The following is a 25,225-nucleotide window of genomic DNA, read 5'->3' as shown; positions in this document are numbered from 1 at the left end:
TCATGACACAGTTTTCTATATAGTCACACAGAACACACACACATACACACATTTATACACTGTGCACAAGTTAAAACTAATAAAATATATTTGTGTTCTCAAAATTGAATCCAAAAAAATATGTTGCTTTAAATAGATTGTTAATTGCTTACAAGCATTTCTAACCTTTTGACCGGTAATACTGATATTTGAAACTATTTAACCAGCAATATTGATGAAATCAAAATATTAAAGGGGCGGCCGGCGCCATGGCTCATTTGGTTAATCCTCCACCTGCTACACTGGCATTCCATATGGATGCTGGTTCTAGTCCCGGTTGCTCCTCTTCCAGTCCAGCTCTCTGCTGTAGCCTGGGGAGGCAGTGGAGGATCGCCCAAGTGCTTGGGCCCTGCACCCGCATGGGAGACCAGGAGGAAGCACCTGGCTCCTGGCTTCAGATTGGCGTAGCACCGGCCATAGCGGCCATTTTGGGGGTGAAACGACAGAAGGAAGACCTTTCTCTCTGTCTGTCTCTCTCACTGTCTGTAACTCTGTCAACATAAAAAATATTAAAGAGGTAAAATAGAATATTTATTAAACACACTTTGAGTGAATGTAAAAAAGACATAATAAAATGTCACCTATATTGTGAACTTACTGGTTTCTCCTGATGTGTTTGTAGTGAATCAGTGCAATTCTATGAACATTCCAAGAACAGTTTTCATGGAATTTGACAAGTTGTTGTAAGTTTTGTTCATAAATTTAAATTTAAATCTAATTTTATGGAGGAAATATTGACATTTTAGATGGGAAGAAAGAAATCGGGAGTGCAGAAGATGAATACAATATTTTATATAAATGTTCATTCCTATAAAATATAAATGTATATATTTGAGAGCATGATCACTCTAGGTAGTGTACTGGGGAAAATTTAGAATATTTTCTAACATGAAATATAATTTCAGAAAGAATAAAGAAGTTAGAAAATATAGGAAAGCCTTGCAAATTAGAGTCTAGACCAACTTTGACATTTATTAAAAGTATTATCTCCCAAGCAAAGAGAAAGAGAGACAGACAGACAACACTACTATCTACTGGTTTACTCTCCAAATACTTGCAACTGCTATGTCTAGGCCAAGCCAAACACAGGAACTAGGAACTCCAACCAGTTCTCTCACATGGGTGGCAAGAATCCAGCCATTTCAGTAACCACTGCTCCCTCCCATGGTGTGTATAAGTAGAAAGTTGGAATCAGGAGTCTAAGCCAGGACTCAAATACAGGTATCTGCATGTCTTGACTGGCATCTTAACCATTGGCTGGGGGTTGCCCATCCCTGTTTGGAGTAACTTCACACCTTTGATGGAAGTTCAGTCTGCTGCTTCAAAGCTGCACTGTTTTCTTCACTGTGGTGTATTGCCTTGTGTACTCACAGAAACAGAGCAGGGAAAGGTGGCGGAGAGAGGTCTTCCCCCTCCCTCTCCCTCTCCCTCTTCCCCTCTTCCCTCTCCCTCCCTCCCTCTGTCCTTCCCTCTCTTCCACCCTTTTTCTGTAACTCTGCCTTTCAAATAAAAAATAAATATTTTTAAAACTTATTAATTAACCAGGAAAAAAGATAAACACATTTTAATGTAATGGAATATCACAATCAAACCAATGAATTATATAACACCACCCAAACTTTCATTTACCCCAGTTAAATAAAATGATTCTTACAAGGCAAATCACATAGGTGTTGTGGTGCAGTGGGTTAAAGCCCCAGCCTGTAGTGCTGGCATCTCTTATGGGTGCCAGTTCAAGTCCTGGCTGCTCTGCTTCCAATACAGCTCCCTGGTAATGCACCTGGGAAAACAGCAGAGGATAGCCCAAGTGGTTGGGCCCCTGCACTCACGTGGGAGACTCAAAAGAAGGTCCTGGCTTCAGATGAGTTCAGCTACAGCTGTTGCAGTCTTGGGGAGTGAACCAACAGATGGAGGGCCTCCCCCCCCCCACCTTCCCCTGCTCTGCCTCTACTTCTGTCTATAACTCTTTGAAAAAAATAAAATAAATCTTAAAAAATGTCAAATCACAGAAGAGCATAAACTATAATCTCACATAAGTTTCAAAAGAATAGATATAGTTTTAAGGATAATACATAAATAGTAGAACTATACCAAAATGAAGGTGAATGCATGATGAAGTTTGCATTCAGTGAGAGCTATTCAGACAATTTCATTTTCATTATAAATATCAAATTTTTCATGCTGGGTAGTAAGACTTAGGTGTGTATTTTATTAACCTCTGTACTTTATATATGTTGCGCATAATTTTCTTTTATATTCAATACAAGAAATAATCTCTGAGATGCAATGTTAAGTACAAAACTAAAAAGACAAAACAACAAGAAATTCACGTCTGAGTATGCAAAATGCTACCATTTTATGACATATGAAAAAATACTTCAAAGTCATAATTCCTCACATACAAAAATATGTATAAAACATCCATGGGCCACACAGAATTATCAACTTAGAATGCACCCTGCTAAAGATTTATTGAATTTCGTGTCCCTCCTGCAGTTGCCTTGGCAGGGTCAGACCACATGATTTTGCGGGCTCATTGGCTGGAGGTTGCCCATCCCTGCTTGGAGCAGCTTTACACCCATGCTGGCCGTCAAGTCTGCTGATTCAAAGCTTCGCTATTTTCAGCACTGAGGTGTAGTGCATTGTGTACCCACAGAAACAAGGAAAACACAAGCAGAGATGATATGTAGGATCTTGAAGTCTTTCTCATCTTTCCTCTCATCTGCATCTTTAATGTAGTGTAAACTCATGGGAAACATCAAACTCATGTATTTTCATAGGTGGAATATATTTTTCCAAAATACAGCAAATGGAAAGTCAAATATATTATCTGAGTCTAGATCATCTTGATTTTTTTCTTTCCTAACAGATCTTTTTAAACAGTGATGAGAGTTTTTCTCCAAAACCTTCTTTAGAAAGGAAATGTGTTTGAGGAAAAGCATATTTTCTGGTTAAAAAATGTATCATCACTTGAAAGAGGAACACAGCAGTCAATATTAAAAATGTAACTTGATGATAAAGAGGTCGAAAAATCAGTCCACAGTCACCTGGGGGGATCTGTAAAAGAAAAAGAGAAAAGAATGAGGCTTGGGACTTTTATCCTTACAAAAGATGCTTCTGTAAGGACTTAAGTTGTTTTAATCTTCTGTCTAAATCCTGCTGGCTTTCTTGACCTTCCAAGTCATATGCGATCTGTTCATGATCTGTGAAAACAAGGGCAATTGTCTCTTTTCTCTCTGGATCCTTTGTGATAATTTAGTGACTTTAATATCTAATACCAACTACTCTGCCCTGCTGCCTTTGTTCTTAAAACTCATACTGGTGACCTAATAATGGACAAAAATGACAGCTATGTCTATAGCCACTCACAACAAAAGACTCTCCATAGCCTCCTATTGCAGTATAATGAAGAGAAATTACAAGTGGGTAGAGAGCTGCAAGTACCCAGAGAGAATCCAGGGATGGAATGAAAGCAACAGTCTTGATGATGTCCTTATAAATGTGCCACTGGTCTAAAGGGAGAGAAGGCATGCTTTCTAGTTAATTTTCCATATTAGTGTAATGAGAAGAAATAGACAAACTGCCAGCGGGTTCATTTGGCTAATGTTTCAGCTAGCAGACATGGCACAGCTCCTGCTAAAAGGGGTTAAAGGTGAGCAAAAATATATATAATTCTCAGCTGCTTCTTTTGGCCTTACAAAATACCAGAGTAGGCCACTATGGATAGTGGTTGAGAGATGACACCAATCGCTTAGAGTTTTCTTCTGCTACCAGATTGTGATTTTTGAAAAAGATTTCATCTTATTAAAACTCTGCTGGCTGAAAAATACCAAGAGCATTAAGCCTAGCATCATACTTCCTTCCCATGACTATGAATAGCTACCTGGGCATTAGAATAAATATCAATTTTTATGAAAGTTCATTCTGCATGTTTTCAAAATTCAATGGTGAGTGTTCATTTTTCAAAAAAATAGCAACTATTCAACCTAAAGACCGACTTCCTTAGAATTTCGGCAAGGAGCCAATGAACATAATATAAATATGCAGTAAATGCTTGTCTTTGCTTATAGACTGGAAAAAACTGTTGAATCTCAGTATAAATGTTCTGTGGCGTAGCTATGGAATTACTGGTTAAACAGTTGTACTTATTAGGTCTAAACATTACAGATCTGGGATAAATAAAGATTAGTTATAAAATATTTATGTGGCATAGTTTTCTAAAATGCTTTACAATCATTAGCTATTCCTGAAAACAGTACTATGAAAATTGTGAAATGGGAAACCATCTGCTAGGTGCTACACTAGGGAGTCAGGTACAGAACATATCTGCCTGAAAATCACCCAGGATAATTGTTTATGGCAGGAATTGAGTTGAGATACTGTTAAAGCATTACTTTTCAATTCATTAGCTAAGCTCCATATTTGAGAAAATACTTTCTGTTTGTTGCCCACCTTGTTTCTTTAATGACTAAGATCCCAGGCCTATTTGTGACAGTGCTTTTTAAATTAATTGTAAGAATTTAAAGATACTATTATCTATAAATGAGTTTCCTTTTACTGATTTTCTGCCATGACCATGAGTCAGGAGCATATATAATGGAAAGAGGACAGGATTTGGAGTCAAGCCTAGCTTGGCCTTTTTTTTTTTTTTTTTTTTTTTTTTTTTTTTTTTTGACAGGCAGAGTGGACAGTGAGAGAGAGAGACAGAGAGAAAGGTCTTCCTTTGCCGTTGGTTCACCCTCCAATGGCCGCCGCGGCCGGCGCGCTGCGGCCGGCGCACCGCGCTGATCCGATGGCAGGAGCCAGGAGCCAGGTGCTTTTCCTGGTCTCCCATGGGGTGCAGGGCCCAAGCACCTGGGCCATCCTCCACTGCACTCCCTGGCCACAGCAGAGGGCTGGCCTGGAAGAGGGGCAACCGGGACAGAATCCGGCGCCCCGACCGGGACTAGAACCCGGTGTGCCGGCGCCGCTAGGCGGAGGATTAGCCTAGTGAGCCGCGGCGCCGGCCCTAGCTTGGCCTTTAATAAAGAGATGTGGGCAAGTAACTTCACTGAGTCTTAGTCACCTTACAAGGAAGGGATTCAGAATACGGATTTCTAAAGTCATTTCTGGCACTAAAAGCATGAAATAATTTTATATCCTTTATAGTCATATAATGGTATGTTTAAAAATTACATGCTTTTTTTCTTCATATTTTATATTTTTGGAAAAAGAAATAAGCCTGTGTATACTTATATTTCAGTGACTGCCCTTTTTGACATTGTTCTTATGTGTAAACTGACAAAATCTCTCGTAGTGACTGTCACTGGTTACAATAGCAAATTTATATCACGGGGGAAGAATGGAATGAAGACATAGGTAGCCGACAAGTAATTGTAAGGCAATACGTGATACATTGTGCACACTAATAAAATTCATCAAATTTATCCTCAGCGGACAACACCTGGAAAAATATTCCTACACTTATTACATTTCAAAAATGTATTTAACAGTTCCAAATTATTTTTAGGTCACCTCATTTGGCATATGTGTATTTATCAAACATATACAAATGTATATTTATGGCAAAATGCAAATATCCTTGATAAAAGCATTAAAAATTTCAGTTGGTGATTAACATTCAACTTGAAATTAATTTCATGCTTTACTAATCTGACTGTAAAGTGATGAAACATAAACATGTGACATTGTAGTGGGCTATATAGTAAGAGATTTACAGCTAGAGTCTTATTATGGGAAAGCAGATAGGGATAACAAACCACAGTGGATATCATTAGTGAAGAAAGGATTCGAGAATTCCATGATGGTTATCAAGAGGAGAAAGTGACTAGAAGGGTAGAGTGTCTTTCAGTGCCCTTGTGTACTTTTCTGTATGGCCTTTAGTTGACCATGGAATCTTCAAACTTTCTGTGGGAAAGAGGAACCAATTCTTTATTCGCCCATTTGAAAATTATGTACCTATTGCCTTTTTATGCCCTCATGGTGAGATTGCACACTAATTTACTGTAAGCTTGGCTGTGTGGCTTGCTTTTGTCATTGCAAGGCTACTGAATATGATGAAATCATCTATCATTTTTACCAAGTGTCAAAAATTTCACATAACTCTGCAATAGTTTTTCACAATCTTTCAATCCCATAATGGAATATCAATACTGTTAAGTATGTCATAATATTACAATTAATGTATTTAAATTTCAGTTATTATAAGATTATATCCCCCGCCAAATACGATCTTACATGCTTCAGCAGATTAAGAATGAATGTGATGAACTGAGAACTAGGGGCTAAATTTTTTTCTTTAGTAATAACATTTCAATCTGCTGATACAACATTTCCTCCTGGGAAATATCCTACATGTCCCTACAAGGGCTTTGCTTTGATGAGGATAAGACATTTACTGAGAGGTTTGGAAACTTTCTCTTAAAATTAAACTGCTATTGCAATGAAATGAATTTCTTGCTGATATAATCTCACATGGAGTAGAAGAATTTAGAAGATAGAATCTGGTATAGGCAAAAAAGAGGTTTTCATTTTAGGATTTGAGGCAGATTTATGTAGAGTTTCAGGTTCTAAGGTAGCTCAACCCATATAGACAGAGCCCTACCTGGAGACAATGCTTTGGCTGAGGTAGAGCATTATTTCCAGGAACAGGGAACAATTACCTGCAGAACTTCAGTGGAAAGTTCTGACTTGGAAATGGTCTGAATGTTTGTGTCCTCCAAAATTCATATGTTTAAACTCCAAGGCAGCAGTACAGGAGATGGGAACTTTGGGAGGTGAATATGTCATGGGAGTAGAGCCCTTAGAATGGATTAGTGCTCTCACATAAAAGATCTCAGGAAGCTCACTTGCCCCTCCACTGTGTGAGGTTAGAGGAAGAAGAGTGCTGTTAGTGATGAAGCAAACCCTCAGTAGAGGCTAAATCTGCTGACACCTTAATCTCAGGATTCCAGCCTACTATGATTGTGAGAAACATATTTCTAATGTTTATAAACCACTCAGCATATGGTAATTTGTTATGGTAGCCTGAATAGATTGAGACACAAATTCATGGCAGGAAAATCAGAAAGTGATCAAGTGTTTTTCTGAGTCTATGAAAATACTTGAACTCATAGGTCTTTTGACATGAATATATACAGAAAACAAAAATGGAAATTCAGTCTATGAAAAAGTTTTTTTTTTAAATACGTTTACTTTTACAAGTAATTGTATAATATTACAGAGTTTGTCAAAGAGGTATAAGACTTGAAGTCTTGTTTATGCAGGAAGAGAACCCCTGTGTGTGGGCTAATTTAAAGCAAGTTATGTACAAAAATATTATGTACAAAGAATACTTTGTTTTTAAAAATTTTATTAATATAGGAGAATATATTTCATGTATTACATAGGTATAATTCTAATAACAATACTTCCTTCCTTCCCACTCTCTCTCCCTCAATATCCTCTTTTCTTCCTTTCTTTTTTTTTCTTTATTTTTTGCAAAAAACATAATTTCAATCTACCATATAATCACAGGATTTAGGCACCACTAGCCATAATATTTTAAAGAATAGAAAGTCCACAGTTGCACAGGAGTATAAACAAGGGCTAAAAACTACAATCAAATTAAAAGATATCCATTTCATTTCTATGTATTTTTGTATTCTATATTAACTGCCACATATCAGAGAAAACATGATATTTGTCTTATGGGGACTGGCTTATTACACTAAGCATAATAGTTGCTAGTTTCATCTATTTTGTTACAAAAGACAGGTTTTCATTCTTTTATATGGCTGAGTAGTATTCCAGAGTGTATGTGTACCACATTTGCTTTATCCAGTCATCAGCTGATGGGCATGTGGGTTGATTCTTCATTTAACTTTTGTGAACTGAGCTGCAATAAACATGTGCGGATGACACTTGTTAAATTTTTTAAAATTTTATTTGAGATATACAAATTTCATGTATTTCAAATATACAGATTCAGGAACACAGTGATACTTTCCAGCCTACATGTCCTTTGGGTAAGTACCAGGAGTGGGATGGCTGGTTCATAGGGTAAATTTATTTATAGATTTCTGAGGAATTTTCATATTGTGTTCAACAATGGCTGCACTAATTCACATTCTCACCAGTGGTGTATTACGGTAACATTTTCCTCATATCCTACCTCATTGTGGTTTTTATTTACATTTTCCTAATGGCTTGTGGTCCTGCCTGTGTCTGTTGGCCATTTGTATTTCATCCTTTGAAAAATGCCTGTACGTGTCTTTTGCCAATTTCTTAACTGAATTATTTGCTTTGTTGTTCAGTTTCTTGAGCTCTTCATAAATTCTGGATATTAATCCTTTATCAGTTGCACTGTTTGCAAATATTTTCTCCCGCCCTGTAACTTGCCTCTACACTTCATTGTTTCTTTTTCAATTCAGAAGCTTCTTAGCTCAATATAATCCTATTTTTTTCTATTTTTGCTTTTATTGCCTGTGCCTTGAGGGTTTTTACCAAGAAGTCTTTCCCTATGCCAATGTCTTACAAAGTTTCCCTAATGTTTTCTTCTAGTAATTTTATTATATAAGGGCATAGATTCAAATCCCTGATTGATTCTGCATTGATCTTTGCATAGAGTGTAAGATAGGGATCTTGTTTCTTACTCCTACAAGCAGAGATCCAGTTTTCCCAGCACCAGTTGTTGAAGAGACTGTCCTTTCTCCAGGAATTGATTTTATCTTGTTTGCCTGAGATTAGTTGTGTGTATCACTGTGGATTAGTGTCTGGGATTTCTATTCTGTTTCATGGGTCTACATGTCTATTTTGGTGCCAGTATCATCCTGTTTTGATTACAACTGACCTATTGTATCTCTAGTATCTGGTATTGATGCCTCTAGATTTGTTTTTGTTGTTTAAGATAGCTTTAACTATTTGGGGCCTGTTGTGTTTCCATATGAATTTTGGCATTATTTTTTCTGGATCTGAAAGAATGCCCTTGGTATTTTGATAGGGATAGCACTGAATCTGTAAATTGCTTTTAGTAATATGGACATTTTGGTGATATTAATTCTTCCAATCCATGAACATGGAAGATTCTTCCATTTTGTGTCTTTTATTTATTTCTTTAGTGTCCTGTAGTTTTCATTGTAGAAATGTTTCACATCTGTGGTTAAAGTTATTCCATAGTATTTAAATTTCTTTGTATCTATCATGAATAGGATTGATCTCATCAATTTTGTCTCAGCTATTGCATTTTCTGTGTATACAAATGCGATTGATTTTTGTGTGTTCATTTTATATCTTGGGACTTTACCAAACTCTCTTTCCAATTTACTTATCTTTGATTTCTTTCTCTTGCCTAATGGCTTTGGCTAAAACTTCCAGAACTATATTGAATAGCAATGGTGAAAGTGAGCATATTTGTCTGGTTCTGAAACTTCATGGAAGTGCTTGAAACTTTCTCCCATTCAGTATGATGTTGGCTGAAGTTTTGTCATACATTCCCTTTGTTATATGATGAATGTTCCTTCTATACACTTTGCTTATTTTTTTTTTATCATAAAAGGTTGTATTTTATCAAGGAATTTCTCTGCATCAATTGAGATAATCTTTTTTTATTCTTTAGTTTGTCACTGTGATACTTTAGATAAATCCCACTTGTTCTGGGTGAATGATAACTCTAATGTGTTATTGGATTTGATTAGCTGGTATTTTGTTGATGGTTTTTGCATCTGTGTTCTTTGAGGATATTGGGCTATTGGTCTATGGTTCTCTTTCACTGTTTCTTTTTCTGGGGGGGGTTGGAATTAAGTTAATGATATCCTCATAGAGGAGTTTGGGAGGATTCGTTCACTTTGAATTGTTTTGAATTTTTTGAGAAGAACTGCAATTAATTCTTCTTTAAAAGTTTGGTAGAATTCAACAGTGATGCCATGTGGTCCTGGGGTTTTGTTTGTAGGCAGAGTCTTTATTATTGATTCAGTCTCCACCTTGGTTATCAATCAGTTTAGATTTTCTATATTTTCATGACTCAACTCATCTTTTGATACATTATATGTGTCCAGGAATCTCTCCAGTTCTTCTCCTTTTTTGAATTTGTTGGCATATAGTTGCTTGTAGTAATTCCTGATGACGATTTTCTTTTCTTTTCAATTCTGTGATATCCATTGTAACATCTCCTTTTTATCTCTTACTTGTTGATTTGGGTCTTATCCCCTCCCCCCTTTTTTGGCTTGTTGGGCCAATGTTGTTATTAATTTTGTTTGATTTTTCCAGGAAAAAAGATTCTTTTTTTAACCTTTATTTAATAAATATAAATTTCCAAGGTACAGCTTTTGGATTACAGTGGCTTTTTCCCCCCATTAACTTCCCTCCCACCCGTAACCCTCCCATCTCCTGCTCCCTCTCCTGTCTCATTCACATCAAGATTCATTTTCAATTATCATTATATACAGAAAATCAACTTAGTAAATATTAAGTAAAGATTTCAAAAGTTTGCACCCACACAGGAACATAAAGTGTAAAGTACTGTTTGAGATCCTACATGGGGAGTAAGTGTACAGTGACTCCTGTTGTTGATTTAACAAATTAACACTCTTTTTTGTGGTGTCAATAATCACCCTAGGCTCTTGTCATGAGTTGCCAAGGCTATGGAAGCCTTTTGAGTTTGCCAACTTTGATCTTATTTAGACAAGGTCATAGTCAAAGTGGAAGTTCTCTCACCCCTTCAGAGAAAGGCACCTCCTTCTTTGATGGACCGTTCTTTCTACTGGGATCTCACTCACAGAGATCTTTCATTTAGGTCTTTTTTTTGCCAGAGTATTTTGGCTCTCCATGCCTAAAATACTCTCATGAGCTCTTCAGCTGGATCCGAATGCCTTAAGGGCTGATTCTGAGGCCAGAGTGCTGTTTAGGACATCTGCCATTCTATGAGTCTGCTGTGTATCCTGCTTCCCATGTTGGATTGTTCTCTCCTTTTTAATTCTATCAGTTAGTATTAGCAGGCAGTAGTCTTGTTTATGTGATCCCTTTGACTCTTAATCCTATCATTATGATCAATTGTGAACTGAAACTAATTCCTTTTGACTAGTGATATGGCATTGGTACATGCCACCTTAATGGGATTGAATTGGAATCCCCTGGTTACCAATTATACTTTTTTTGTTTCAATTTTCTTTATTCATTAATTTTAGTTATTTTTTTCTCCTAGTAATTTTGGATTTCATTTGTTCATTTTTCAGCTGGTCTTTTAGATGCATTGTTCAATCATTTATTTGATGCCCTTTCAACTTCTTAATGTAGATCCTAATTGCTATAACCTTTGCTCTTAATATTGCTTTTGATATATACATAAGTTTTGAAAATTTCTCATCTTCATTTGTTTCCAATAATTTTTTATTTCCTTTTTGATTTTTCTGTAATTCATTATTCAATAAGGAGCATTTTGTTTAGTCTCCATGTGTTTGCAAATTTTCTGGAATTATTCCTTTGGTTATTAATTTCCAGCCTCATTCTATTGTGGTTGGAAAAGATACATGGAATGATTTCATTTTTTTTTTAATTTGTTGAGACTTGCTTTATTTCCTAGCATATGGCTTATCTAGAGAAAGCTACATGCACTGATGAAAGGAATGTGTGTTTTGCAGCTGTGGGATGAAATTTTTTGTAGATATCAATCAGGACCATTTGTTCCATTGTATATATTAGCTGTGTTGTTTGTTAATTTTTTTTTATCAAGTTGATCTGTCCATTGATGATATGGGAATGTTGAGGTTTCCCCTTATTATTGTATTTGAGTGTATTTCTTCCTTTAGATCATGCACATTTGTTCTTTTTTTTAAATATTTATTTATTTATTTGAAAGAGTTTTAAGAGGCAGAGGCAGAGAGAGAAGGAGAGAGAGAGAGAGAGACTCTTCCATCCGCTGGTTCACTCCCCAAATGGCTGCAATGGCTGGAGCTGGGCCAATCTTAAGCCAGGAGCCAGGAGCTTCTTCTAAGTTTCCCAGGCAGGTGCAGGGACCCAAAGTCTTGGGTTGTCTTCTAATGCTTTCCCATGCCATAGCTGAGAGCTGGATCAGAAGTGGATGGATCAGCTGGGACTCAAACTGATACACATATGGGATACCGACACTGTAGTCTGTGGTTTTACTCACTATACCGCACCACTGGCCCCAGACATTTGTTTTAAATAGCCAAGTGCTCTGCCTCTGGTGCATATACACTTAATATAGTCACATCCTCCTGTTGAATTAATTCATTATTCATTACATAATGTCCTTCTTTGTCTCTCTTTTTTTTTAAACTTTTATTTAATTCATATAAATTTCCAAAGTACGACTTATGGATTACAATGGCTTCCCCCCCATACCGTCCCTCCCACCCACAACCCTCCCCTTTCCCACTCCCTCTCCCCTTCCATTCACATCAAGATTCATTTTCGATTATCTTAATATACAGAAGATCAGCTTAGTATACATTAAGTAAGAATTTCAACAGTTTGCTCCCACACAGAAACATAAAGTGAAAAATAATAGATGATTTTTTGAAATGATGATGAAATCAGAGCAGACCTATTGTCATGTTTAATCCCAGTGAGAGTCAAGTTGGGAATTGATAATTTCTTTTCTTTTCTTTTTTTTTTACAGAGGATCAGTTTAGTATGCATTAAGTAAGGATTTCAACAGTTTGCACCCCCATAGAAACACAAAGTGAAATATATTGTTTGAGTACTCGTTATAGCATTAAATCTCAATGTACAGCACATTAAGGATAGAGATCCTACATGAGGAGTAAGTGCACAGTGACTCCTGTTGTTGACTTTACCAATTGACACTCCTGTCTATGGCATCAGTAATCTCCCTATGCTCCAGTCATGAGTTTCCAAGGCTATGGAAGCCCTCTGAGTTCTCCGACTCTTATCTTGTTTAGACAAGGTCATAGTCAAAGTGGAGGTTCTCTCCTCCCTTCAGAGAAAGGTACCTCCTTCTTTGATGACCTGTTCTTTCCACTGGGATCTCACTCGCAGAGATCTTTTGCCAGAGTGTCTTGGCTTTCCATGCCTGAAATACTCTCATGAGCTTTTCAGCCAGCTCCGAATGCCGTTAGGGCTGATTCTGAGGCCAGAGTGCTATTTAGGACATCTGCCATTCTATGAGTCTGCTGAGTATCTCACTTCCCATGTTGGATCACTCTCCCCTTTATTTACTCCATCAGTTAGCGTTAGCAGGTACTAGACTTGTCTATGTGCTCCCTTTGACTCCCAGTCCCTTCACCATGACCAACTGTGAACTGAAACTGATCACCTGGAACAGTGAGATGGCATTGGTACATGCCACCTCGATGGGATTGAGTTGGAATCCCCTGGTATGCTTCCAACTCCACCACTTGGGGCAAGTCAGCCTGAGCATGTCCCAAATTATACATCTCTTCCCTCTCCCATTCCCACCACCATGTTCAACAGGGATCACATTTCAGTTAATTTTCAACACTTAAGAATAACTGTGCATCAATTACAGATCTAAACCAGTCATATTAAGTAGAACAGATAAAAAAAACTACTAAGAGGGATAATGTATTTAGTTGTTCATTAACAGTCAGGGCTATGCTGATCAAGCCACCATTTCCCATAGTGTCCACCTCACTCCAACAGGTTTCCCTCTTGGTGTTCAGTCAGTCGTCACCGATCAGGGAGAACATATGGTATTTGTCTCTTTGGGACTGGCTTATTTCACTCAGCATGATGTGTTCCAGATTCCTCCATTTTGTTGCAAATGACTGGATTTCGTTGTTTCTTACTGCGGTATAGTATTCTAAAGAGTACATATCCCATAATTTCTTTATCCAGTCTATCGTTGATGGGCATTTAGGTTGGTTCCAGGTCTTAGCTATTGTGAATTGAGCTGCAATAAACATTAGGGTGCAGACCTCTTTTTTGTTTGCCAATTTAAATTCCTTTGGGTAAATTCCAAGGAGTGGGATGGCTGGGTCGAACGGTAGGGTTATCTTCAGGTTTCTGAGGAATCTCCAGACTGACTTCCATAGTGGCTTGACCAGTTTGCATTCCCACCAACAGTGGGTTAGTGTCCCTTTTTCCCCACATCCTCGCCAGCATCTTTTGTTGGTAGATTTCTGCATGTGAGCCATTCTAACCGGGGTGAGGTGAAACCTCATTGTGGTTTTGATTTGCATTTCCCTGATTGCTAATGACCTTGAACATTTTTTCATGTGCCTGTTGGCCATTTGGATTTCCTCTTTTGAAAAATGTCTATTGAGGTCCTTGGCCCATCTCTTAAGTGGGTTGTTGGTTTTGTTTTTGTGGAGTTTCTTGATCTCTTTGTAGATTCTGGTTATTAACCCTTTGTCTGTTGCATAGTTTGCAAATATTTTTTCCCATTCTGTTGGTTGTCTTTTCACTCTCCTGACTGTTTCTTTTGCAGTACAGAAACTTCTCAATTTGATGCAATCCCAATAGTTGATTTTGGCTTTGACTGCCAGTGCCTCCCGGGTCTTTTCCAGAAATTCTTTGCCTGTGCCAATATCTTGAAGGGTTTCTCCAATGTTCTCTAGTAACTTGATGGTGTCAGGTCGTAGATTTAGGTCTTTAATCCATGTTGAGTGGATTTTTGTGTAAGGTGTAAGGTAGGGGTCTTGCTTCATGATTCTGCACGTGGAAATCCAATTTTCCCAGCACCATTTATTGAATAGACTGTCCTTGCTCCAGGAATTAGTTTTAGATCCTTGATCAAATATAAGTTGGCTGTAGATGTTTGGGTTGATTTCTGGTGTTTCAATTCTGTTCCATTGGTCTATCCATCTGTTTCTGTACCAGTACCATGCTGTTTTGATTACAACTGCCCTGTAGTATGTCCTGAAATCTGGTATTGTGATGCCTCCGGCTTTGTTTTTGTTGTACAAGATTGCTTTAGCTATTCGAGGTCTCTTGTGCCTCCATATAAATTTCAGCACCATTTTTTCCAGATCTGAGAAGAAGGTCTTCGGTATCTTGATTGGTATTGCATTGAATCTGTAAATTGCTTTTGGGAGAATGGACATTTTGATGATATTGATTCTTCCAATCCATGAGCATGGAAGATTTTTCCATTTCTTGGTATCCTCTTCTATTTCTTTCTTTAAGGTTTTGTAATTTTCATCGTAGAGATCTTTAACATCTTTGGTTAAGTTTATTCCAAGGTATTTGATTGTTTTTGTAGCTATTGTGAATGGGTCCTTCTTTGTCTCTTTTAGCAGTTTTCATGATTAAGTCTATATTCTCTGATATTAGTATGACTACTGTTGCTTCTTTTTGCTTTTCATTAAAATTGGAAATCTTTTTCCATTCTTTGACTCTCAGTCTGCATGTATCTTTGTTGGTGAATTGTGTTTCTTGAGGCGGCAATTCGATGTTTCATGTTTTTTAATCCATTCAGACAGTCTGTATCATTTAATTGGAGCAATTAGGCCATTTATATTTGAGGTTATTATTGATAAGTAAAGACTTGATTTTGCCATGTTTTCCATAAATATTCCTATTGCTTGCTTCGATTTCCTTTAGTACTTTTACTAAATGATTTTCTGCTTTCACATTGTTTTATAGTGATGGCTATGCTTCTACGTTTCTGTGTGTATCATGTCCTTAAGCATTATGTGTAATGCTGGAAAGTGGTGAAAAAAATCTTTCAAAATCTATTTTGAAAGGTCTTTAGTTTATCTTCATTTAAAATGAGAGCTTTGCTGGATACAGTATTTTGGGTTGACAGTTTTTCTTTCAGGACTTGGACTATGTCTCTCCATATTCTCCCAGCCTGTAGAGTTTCTGATGAGAATTTGGCTAATGTCTAATTGGAGATCCTTTAAAATTAATCTGGAATTTCTGTTCTGCACATTTTAGAATCTTTACTTTCTACTTTTGAAATTTTTACTATAATGTGTCATCATGAAAATCTTTGCTGATCATGTCTATTAGGAGTTCTATATGCTTCCTGTACTTGGATGTTCCTATCTTTCTCCAAATTAGGGAAGTTTTCTGCTGTTATTTTGCTGAGTAGGTCTTCTAATTCATTATTTCTTTGCACACTTTCAGGTTAGTGTTTAATAGTGTCCCATAAATCTTCAGCACTCTTTTTGATTTTTCTGATTTATTCTTTTTTGTCAGATATTTGCAAAGATTTGTCTTCTAACTTAAGTATTCCATCTTTTGACTCACCAAGTCTGTTGTTAGGCTTTACACTGTATTTTTTTTATTTGACATATTGAATTCTGCATTTCCAATGTTTTAATTTGATTTCTCTTCAATATTTCCATCTCCCAGCAGAACATTTTATACAGGTCCTGTAGTGTTTCTTTAACTCATATATTTGGTTCTTTGTGTTTTCTGAGTAATTTTATGATTTTTAAAAAAAATTCCTTTTCAGGCATTTCATCAAGCTGTTCATATTCTAATATTGAAGTGTTGTTGTGTTCCTTTTGGAGAGTCATATTATCTTCCTTGTTTATGTTTCTTGTATTTTTACGTTCATTTTTAGGCACTTGTAGAAACACTTGTTGGTTTTCTCCTCTGATGGGTTTTATCTTTGAAGTATTCCTCTGTGGCTTAGTGGAGTGCCTTCTCTTTCAGTGGATATCCAGAGGTGTATGCTGGGTGGAGCCAGAGAACTCCAGCCAGTGCTTGAGGGTGAGGCAAGAGTCCAGGGTGACATCCATGTTAGGTGTGGAAGATCGCTGTTATCACCAGGGGGAGGAGTGTGGTTGTATGGGATAGCATGATCACAGTATCAGCTCCTATCAATCAAGGTAAAACAACCTCCCAGGGTGAGCCTACAGTGCCTAAGCACCTCACCCATGCTCATGCATGAACCACACAAAGAATCTGCATGCTTCTCAGTGTGAGTGCAGAACTCTGAGCACCTGAAGCATGACAGAGTGATTGCCCAATTACTCAGGCACACAGTCACAGAATTCTGAAAGTCCTAGGGCACAGGTCACCCACAATCACAGGGAGCGCAGGATCCAATCTGAGTCCTGCAAGCTTCTTTGACCACAGAAAGCTGTGGCATTCCCAGAACCAGCTGCCTAATCAATAGAGGTTGATTGTTGCTCTGCCTAGGTAAGTTTTGTCTAGGAACCTTGATGGAATGAGGGGAGAAGAGCATTTCTAGGACAGAAGCCAGTTCTCTTCCCTTTTCAATCCTCCTTGTCTGACTCAAAGTCTGTGGGTACTATGGCTTTACCCCTCTGATAAAATCCCTCAGTACTGTCTCAACTTGTTAAGATGACGTTTCCTCCCTGCTGGTTGTTGAGTACCTTGTTCCAAGAAGATGGTATTGCCTCCAGCCACTGGCTGTGGGAGGCTTGGTAGTATCCTGCTCACTGCTATGTGATTGTACTGTCCCAGCTGCTCCATGGTGTCTCTTTTTGTAGAATTTCCACTGGCAACTCTTTAACTGTCCCCTGGGAATGCAGCCTCCACCCCTTTTCTTCTGTCATCTCCCTGTTGTCAGAACCAATACATCTTTTCCCCATTCAGCCATCTGGATCTACCCTAGTTTTGGATTTTTTAAATAGTAAATAATCCGATTACTGAAGGACATTAAATACTGATAAGTTTCATATATAATTATACACCTGTGGAATAGAGGAAGAAATTGAACTCTTTCTCAGAAACAGGACCCTTTAATAGTCATAAAAGTTTTTCATAGAAATTTTATGTAGAATTATAATTCTCTTGGATTCTTTAGTACATCTTAAAATTTTACTAAAGTTTACATGATAATTGATTTTAAGTTTAGAATTTAAAATTTTTAAGATTTATTTTTATTTTATTTATTTGAAATACAAAGTGACAAAGACAAAGAGAGAAAGAGATCTTCCATCTGCTGGTTTACTGCCCAAATAGCCACAGTAGCTGGTACTGGGCCAGACTGAAGCCAGGAGCTAGAACTTCATTTAGTTCTCCAGCATAAGTGGCCAGGACCTAAGGACTTAGACCTTCCTCTGTTGTCCTCCAAGGTGCATTATCAGGAAGCTGGACCAGAAATAGAGCAGTTGGGGCTGGAACTGGCACTCTGATGTGGAATGTTGGCTGCATAGACAGCAGCTTAACACACTGCACCATGACACTGGAACTTAAGTTTATAGTTAATCTGAGTTATTATTTGTAATACATTAAAGTCGAGCATCAAGCCACCTCACATCAGGCACCCAATGAATGAAGTGTGCATTTTATATGATGCATTCTTGTAAATGCATTTCAAACCCCACAGTTACTACACTGTTGGAAAATGAATTATAAAGAGTACTATTTATTCCAGGATTACTACATGCCAAACAGTATAATGAGTATATTGTATAGAAATCTCTTTTAATGATTTCAGCAATACTAGGTATAGGTTCTATTAATATCTTTATTACTTAAGAAATTATTGCAAAATTGTCCCATTTTTCTTAAATAAGTATTCTGGAATTGTCTATCAGTACAAGGTAAATATTAACTATTGAAAGAAATAACTGACTTACATAAGAGATTGCAGCTTTATGTTAGACCATCATGGAAAGGGACGAGCATTGGTGTGACCTCCACGACCCACTGCTGCCAATGCTAACATTACGTCCAACACTTTCCAGGTATTTGCCAACCCATCTAGTAAGTACAGGCGCAGCCACGTTTTACTTGTTTGTTAATGATTGATGGTGTTAAATGAAATAGCACTGAAAATCTTGTTAACATCAAGATATATTTAATCTATTTCTTCTCCTTGATCTCCTAAGTCACTCTGACATATAAGGAAATTAGATTAATCTGACATGATTCATTCTTTATACAGACTTGTTTATTACTCCCCAGTATGAGGTAGCTGGAGTTCATTTAGCTGTTGCCAATTGATTTTTGATGATAAACTCTATCTTTGTTTTTCTCTTTCTTACATTAAAATTAAGTTAAAATGTGTCAATACTTTGCTATACTTATAGGTCAGAGAAAAGATTTAAATATGTGTAATTGTATATTGGGTTACTTTGTTAGGAATTCTTCCAAGTTAATTTGCTGATTATATCTTTTAAATTTTAGTATAATATATATCTTGATTTAATTCATTCCTTTATTATCAGAGGTCATTGGTCACAAGGACCAACAGATATGAACACGTAATATTCAATCGCAAATTTTACCTCATTTAACTTTATAGTCACTCAGTTTCAAATGTAACATTACTTTTCCTTTTATTTTCAGATTAATGATGGAGCTTTATAATATTTTATCATTTTTAAAAGATTTATTTATTTATTTGAAAGTCAGAGTTACAGCGATAGAGGGAGAGACAAGGGTGAGGTCTTCCATCTGCTGAAATATTCTCCAGGTAGCTGTAAGAGCTGGCATCTTGCCAGGCTCAAGCAAGGAGCCAGGGGCTGCTTCTGGGTCTGCCACATGGTTGGCAGTGGTCTAAATGCTTGAGCCATCATCTGCTGCTTTTCTGAGGCCACTGGCAGGGAGCTGGATCAGAAGTAGAGCAGCCGGGACATGAACCCAACTCCATATGTGATGCCAGCATTGCAGGTGGTGGCTTTACCTACTATGCCACCATGCCAGTCCACAATTGACTGGGGCTTTCTTTTTTACAGTTTCCTCTAACTCCATCCAGTTTTGTCACAGGGGCCATCTTCTGCTGCCTTCCTGGACAAGTTAGCAGGCAGCTTGTTGGAAGCGGAACAGCTGGGACTCAAATGAGATGCTGACTTAAGCCACTGTGCCACAATGCTGGCCTCAATATAATGGGGGTTTTAAAATAAAACTGAAAACAAAATAGCTTGTTAAAAGTTTTTCTGTTTGAATGTTTTCGTTATGTGTACAGACTTCAGGTTTGATGATTCAGCAAAACATCCATCTGCGGATTATCCTTTGAGAATCCACCTCCTTCTTAACCTTGGAGGTATTGTAATGGAAACAATAAGGCATTAAAGCATGTTAGGTGTTATCTTTGCCTGCAGAGAGCTTATAATATTATCATTCAAAATAAACCCAGTAACCAAAAGATAGATTAATATATAATGAAAGAGCATTAAGTCACCAAAGGAGAATAGGTCTGAAAATTCTGATGGAAAGCTTAGTTTTAGCACTTAAAAAATGTCATTACTTGCGAAGGAAATTTATTACAGAGGAAGTTCCCTCTGACAGCCTGTTCTGATTATCTGATAGACAGGAATAAGGAAACCTACTTTTTAAAAGATAGGCAGAAAACAAGTTGAATTCTTAAAATTATTTTAAATCTTGCTCATTAAAAAATCTGAATAGGTCAAATAATATTTCTCCTTAGGCCCCCAGTATCTACGGCCTGCCTACTCATTTGCTGCCTGAAATCATTCCATGATCATATTTTTGTCCTCTGCATAACAGCATTTATCACTCTTTCCCTGCAGCTGCTTTCTGGATATCACTCCATGGAGAAGTCCACTAACCAGCCTAAGATGCCAAACATTTGTAGGTTGTCTGCTTATGAGAAGAGGAGGAAAAAGTGATCTAAGATAACAGTAAAGAATAATCATACAAGATTAATAAGAAAGCAGAGAAGAGAGCAATTGAATTTTAAGAAACAGTAGAGAATACAGGTGCTGGGCAAGGTTATGAGGATGAACCAAGAGATGCTTGAAGTTCCCAACACCTTTAATGCTTGATTCCAGAACCACACATGTAGGGTACAGCTTCCCAGTTGTCTCTGCATGCTCCCTTATCTGTTAGAATGGTTTCATCCCATTGGTCAGTATCTTTGATTGAACTTCTTCCAATTTTCCAATACCTAAAAAGTGAAATAATGTAAGTTTAAAGTGTTTGGCACCGTATTAGTTGAATATAAACTATACATTCTTCACTTTATTGCTAAAAGTACCTCATTTTTCTTTATCTTTTCTGATTGTATGCTAGTATCTATTTTTTCATATTTTTATGAAAAAATTCTTTAATCTGTTTGATCATATAGTTCTTCCTACCTTTCTCTCCTGACCTGGTGTGAATGCTGGAATATTTCCTCATCGAACAATCAAGAGCTTTTTATGATTGTCCTATAGTCCTGTGGTACTTAAACTACACTTCGATGGATTATTTCCTGTGATATCTCCATTCAGGCTTCTGAAATTCACTTTCCAGTACAGTGAACAGTGCATAGAATGACATCAAGTTGAAGCAGCAGAGAGAGGATCTTAACAAAAAAATCCTGCTCCAAGTGTTCAAAGCCTTTTTATGCATTCAGCTAACTATTCCTAGGGATCTTTTCTTCTGTGGTGCTAGAGCAGCTTCGGAGGGATGTGCAAAGGAAGTCTCATTACATCCAGCACTGAAAACAGACCCGCAAAGTGATTTCATTACTACATACTGCATTTTTAGCCCGATAATATGAACTATAGATGAACACATTTTCATGTTCTTTGGGAGGGATGAAATCTTGATGATTAAAAAAGCAAGATATATAAACACATAATTTTTTTCTGAGTACCAACTTGCCACTGTCCTTAATTAATTAGCTTGGAATTATTAAATTTATTTTCTTATATCAAGTACAGGAAGCACTTCAGAAAGTGCCACTGGTATGTATTTTTTGATAAATAAGAGACAATAAAGGTAATGGTTATTAATTTGTTTGAATCTTACAGCTGTAATATTTGCATGTAGGTGTGTTTTCTAAACCTTTTGTAATTTTTACTCTTTTATTAACTATATTTTTCCATTATTAAAATGATTAAAACTCTAACCAATATTGTGCTTTATTTTCCTGAATTACTTTGTGATCATTGAACTTGTTTTGAAATGGGGAGATTATGGACCCCAATGAATCTAACTAATCTCATATTATCATTGTTCCTGCATTATCTTAACCATTTAGTGCTTTTCAGTGTGGTATTCAATAAAATTTGAAGAAGGGAAATATGTGCAACTGATAGAAATTATTGGTTTATTAAACAGCATTCCAGATATTTCTACCAATAGACAGAAAGAAAATAGGTAGATAGACAGCTAAAACCTAGATTAGCATTTTATACTGTGAAAGAACAGAAAAATCTGTATACTGGTGTCTTGTTACTCTTCCTTGTCATTCTCCAACACTCTGCTTTTGTATGTTTATTTTGTGTGTGTGTGCCTTGAAGCTTCTATAATGACAACTTCCACAGTCACACTCCTGCACTTCCTAGGCAGCACACCAGGAATACTTTTCTCACTGTAGCATAAAACTGATGGTGGTCTTGCAGGGCTGCATGATCTAACCATTTTCAGTTTTTACTGTCATTTAGGTGATTCATCTTTTTCACCAGACTTCTTTGGTCCATCATAGACTGCTTAATTTTGGTATTCCTCAGTCTCTCACACTATAAACTCTCAATGAATACTCTTTTTCCTTTTGCTTCCCACCAGTTGTTCATAGTGATTTTCTCCAATACATTCCGCTTTCTAGTCTTTTTAAGCTAACCTTTACTCTTCCAGTGATTTCTCTGTGAGTCAATACTATGGATTAGAAAAACTTGTGGGCATTTGTATCTCTCTGAATATATTGTGATGAATCATTAGAATTCTTTCTTCTCTGTGTCACATAGAAGATTTGCATGCACAGCAGAAGCACAAATCATTACTATTTATTTGTTGCTGATACAAAATGCATTCTAAAGGGAGGGGGATAGAAAACCTAAATTGAGATGATTTAAAAGAGAGTTCACTTTCCAGGCAACATACCAGGAAGATTATTTCATTGTAACATAAAACTGACTGATGGCCTTACAGAAATATATGAGCTGAACTATTTTCATCTTTGCAAGGTCCATATTAATATTATTAGTAAACATTGGGAATTTAGATTATGCTTGATAAATTAAAGCATCATAAAAATAAAACACATCACTGATCATCACTTGAGAAATGCATTAAAATAATAAAAGTAATGAAATATAGGAGATTCTAGATGACGTATTTTTATATAGTTTAGAATAATTCTATCTTGGAGCAATACTTTTGCAAGAAGAATTTTATCCTCCCAGAAGTGGCACCTCTTTTAATAATTATTCCAATTTTAGTAGCATCAATAATAAGAAAGACTAGTAACATATATTTTTACTGCTTTTATCTTGTACTAGCGTACAGACTTATAATGATTGTGATTTTACCAAGTGTGATGCTATTCATCCTTGCAATAACCACACAAAGCAAAAGAGTGGTAGGAGAGGGGCCAGCGCTATGGCATTGTGGGTAAAACCGCCACCTGCAGTGCTGGCATCCCATACGGGTGCCAGTTCAAGTCCCAGCTGCTCTACTTCCAAACTGGCTCTCTGCTATTTCCTGGGAAAACAGTGGAAGATCTCCCAAGTACTTGAACCCTGCACTCGTATGGGAGACCCTGAGGAAGCTCCTGGCTCCTGGCTCCTGGCTTCAGATCGGTGCAACTCCTGCCGTTGCGACCATCTGGAGAGTGAACCAGCTGATAGAACACCTCTCTCTCTCTCTCTATCTCTCTGCCTCTCCTTCTGTATGTAACTCTGACTTTCAAAATGAATAATAAATCTTTTAAAAGAGAGCAGTAGGAGATAGAATCATAATGACAATTGTTTTTAAGAAGTTGGAATGTCAAATAGGACGTCTCAGAATTATTTATGACATAATCTAACATTTTAATTTTAACTTTATGATAAAGATGCAGAAACCAAAGTAGAAACCAAAATGGAAGATCTGACACACACACACACACACATACATACACGTGTGCTCACACACATATGTATGTACACATTTGAACATCCTAGGATATTTCAATTGTCACCTATAAGTAATGAAATATAATTTAAATATTTTTCTAATATTTCTTATGTTAAAAATCCCCAGTGTGATATGAAAAACAAATAAAGTAAATCACAAAATATTTCCTATAGTTAAACTATTGAAGAGTTTTAAATGTATAAAATAATGTAACAAAAGTAGTATCACTGTTAGAAATCTTCCTAAGTCTTCTTCCTTGAAAATTTTGGTATTTTTGATACCTTCAAAATTTTTGCAGTTCTACATTTCTGCTAATAGTCTTATGAATATCTTTTTCTCAAATTTCTTTTATGAATTTTTTTTATTTTATTAGTCATACATTTATAGCCACTCTTTGTTTTATCACTTAACACTTATTATGAATTTATGGAATAAATTATGTAACATGTAGATTAGAAATATAACTAGGTATTAAATTTATACTGTGCAAGTGCATTTGTAATTTTCTAACTTTGGATTGAAAATCTGAAAAATCATAGATTGGATATTTTCTCAATAAATATGACTTTTCTGCCTTTTAACAGGATAAAACAATGTAATGACATCAGATGGTGTCAAACTAGTATAAAGTATATTCCAACTTAAGATAATTTTATGCCAGTTAGCGTAATCTAAATACTACAATCTGAATTTGTAGTATTACAAAAGCTTCCCTCCACAAAGTCTTTGGGCCAAGCCTTTCTCTGCTCTCACTAGGTATTAGTGTGAAATAAGTTGTTAACAAAAGGAAATTTGAATGTGATGGCCCTGAGTCAAAGGCGCAGAGTAAGTAGCCCTCCTGTGAAGGACAAGAGAACTGAGATCTGTTTCCTCGGTCAAGGGCTGGTGATGCTGTAGAGCACATCTGCCTTTGTCAGAGACGGTTTAAGAACCAAAAGGCATCCCTGCTAGTTCCTGCCTCAAATGGATCCAAGTAACAAACTGTAGAAGATCAGCAAAGCCTAGGCTGGTTCTAACAGAGAAAGAACTTTCAGCTTAGGAAACTCTTAACTTGTGACTCTATGAGCATTAGAAGACATAGTGAAGTGGCTCATAGATTATTTCATTTCCCCTCAAACTTACTTTAAACTGCCTGACATTTTAAGAAAAATAAATAGATTGCACTCTTTGTTTTATAAATCACTTAACACTTATTGTCCATTTATGGAAGAAAATATATAACATATATATTAGAAATATGTGTTAAATTCATACCATAGAAATATATGAAAATATGTTTAACATTCTGACACAAATTATCAAGCTTTGGATTGAAAATCCACTTGTAAATTAAGCTTGTCTAGAACCATCCTGGAATTAAGATCATGTTCAACAGTTATCAATTACAAATATCAATATATATTACTTTGAACAGCAGTCTTTCCTATGAAACATAAAATATGTGAAATGAAATGCACTCATGAGAATTAAAATACACTTTTATTAGCCAATGCAT

Source organism: Oryctolagus cuniculus, chromosome 2, assembly GCF_964237555.1.
Source record: "Oryctolagus cuniculus chromosome 2, mOryCun1.1, whole genome shotgun sequence".
Classification (NCBI taxonomy): domain Eukaryota; kingdom Metazoa; phylum Chordata; class Mammalia; order Lagomorpha; family Leporidae; genus Oryctolagus; species Oryctolagus cuniculus.
Note: the sequence above shows the minus strand (reverse complement) of the source record.